Raw genomic sequence first — 2,314 nt, forward strand, 5'->3', positions numbered from 1 at the left:
GGAAACCCAGAAGTGTTTTATTTACCTTTTCATTACTGAAATATGAAGACTCAGTGATTCTGTGTGGATTGTTGCTGAGCCTCTTTCTTCTAGTGGTTCTCATTGGTTTGCCTTGTTTACTCTACTGGGCCTTACAGGAGTTATATGTCAATGGACTACATGTTCTCTTGACAGAATGCACCCTAGTATGTATGAAAGGTATGACAGTGTGAATAAGTGGAATGGCTTGATCAGTCCTATCCTTTCTAATGAGAGTTTCCCAATCTGTCATTCAGTCACCCTACCCTTCTTGCCTTTGGTTCTTAATCTGACACTCTTTCATTCCAAGATACAACCCAAAATTTCCCATTGATTTATCCTATTTTTATAGATTTTTTTTCTTTTCACAATATTTATAGTTTTACACACTGTTTTTTGGACCCTGATTGTACCTTTTGTGTTGAGCACTTTGTAGGTTTTAAATACTTGTTGCTTTACATCTTCTGTTTTTAGGATGATATCATCTGTTGGGACTAGGGTTAGGCTGAGGATTCAAATAAATGTCTCTTTAACTTTTTTTTTTTTTTTAACAATTTTTAGATTTTAACCTTATGTTTTACATGTCTTTTCTTGTGAGTGGGCTCAAACTCCTCACTTCCTGTATTCCTTAATTTTTTTCCTTTTTTTTCTGTGTGGGAATTCTGGTCAAATCAGTATAGATTAGCCTCACATATTTTTTTCCACATAAGGAAGCATTTATTTGATGTTTAACATGAAGTCATGTTATACAAATAAATACTATGTTTGTACAAATGAAATTTGTAAACAGATCTACATCAAGTCATCACATAGCAGAAGACAAAGTAAATACAGAGAAGACTAATTGGTGGCCATATATAGTTGGACACAATTGTGTCTTGTACACTAGAAAGTCTTTTACAAAATAATCATCTTAGATCAACAGAAGACCAATCTTCAGTGTCATCCTGCGAGATGGGTTACTTTAGCAGTTTCCTCCATAGGACAGCATTTTCTGGTGTATGCCTTCCGCTCTGCCTGCAACATGTGACTCCCAGACATAGATGTGGTCAGGGTGACACATAGCCTACAGTAAAGTTCCCACTGTTTTCACCAACATCCTCCTATGGCTGGCACTTATTTTGGTGACTGCCAACCCCTCGAGAGGCCTTGCCATAAGTGCTCTGTTGGCCCCTGTGGTCTGCATATCCCTGTCCACATCCATAGTTCCCATAGTTATACCCATTATAATCATAGCCGTGATAGTCCCTATAGCTTTGATCCGCACTATCGGCACTATTGTAATTTCCATATCCTTGATCACAATAGTTATTAAATCTTTGGTTCCAGTTTTGGTCCTGATTTCATCCACAACCCCTACTACCATCTGGTCCACCAGCTGTGGCACCTCTTCCTCCTTTTTGTTGTTGCTTTTGCTGCCTATATACCTCTTTGGGTTGTGCAACTTGGTTTCTCACTTCCCAGAACCAATTTGGTGATAATCTGCACTCTAACAGTTTCTTTACTGGCTCTTCATCTGTTTAGTGATGAAACAAAATCCTCTTCTTTCCTTTTTCTTTCTTTCTTTCTTTTTTTTTTTTTTTTTTTTTTTGTATCATGGGAAGTTCAGTATTTTCAATCTCCTGAAAAGGCTCCAAAATATTCTTTAATTTGTTCTTCAGAAGTAGTTGGGCTCAAAATCCACCCACAAAACCCTTTTTCGGGGTTCTTTTCCTTTTAAAGCTTTGGCCCTTTTGGGGTCTATCAATTTGCTATCCAGTTTGTGTTCTTTCAATTCCAAAACCCATCATCCTCCTGACTTTTGCCTGCATTGATCTTGGATCCCTCTGCAAATTCCTCTATGTTGCTATACTTGTTTGTGTCTGTGGTGGCAGAGTTGTAAATGGGAGGGTGGGCGTGGGGGGTGGGAGGCTTTTGGGGTGCAATCCAGTCCTGGCAGCAGTGGTGGTAGAGCATTGGGTGGATCTGGACTTAAATGTGAGCAAATGAGCTAGCCTCTCATATTAATTCTCTTTTTTCAATGACCTTCTTCTCACTGCCACCTTGTATCTTACCACTTCATGCTTAATCTTCCATCTAATCTAACTCCTTTCAGTATCTCCCCACCCATATTCTTCTTCTGTGACAGTGGAATGCTTTTTTTTTTTTTTTTTTTTAGTAAGGCTCCAGGCTGAGTGTGGAGCACAGCATGGGGCTTGCATTCCTGACCCTGAGATCAAGACCAGAGCTGAGACCAAGAGTCAGATGCTTAACCTACTGAGCTACCCAGGCATTCCTACTTTTAATCTCAAGCAAC

General features: G+C 39.2%; 1 pseudogene; it reads right to left on the bottom strand.

Annotated features, from left to right (window-relative positions):
• Window positions 1-1,121: 1,121 nt before the first annotated feature.
• On the bottom strand, window positions 1,122-1,974 carry LOC123950425 (annotated as a pseudogene).
• Window positions 1,975-2,314: the final 340 nt, after the last annotated feature.

The sequence above is a fragment of the Meles meles genome, chromosome 9 (assembly GCF_922984935.1).
Source record: "Meles meles chromosome 9, mMelMel3.1 paternal haplotype, whole genome shotgun sequence".
Taxonomy (NCBI): domain Eukaryota; kingdom Metazoa; phylum Chordata; class Mammalia; order Carnivora; family Mustelidae; genus Meles; species Meles meles.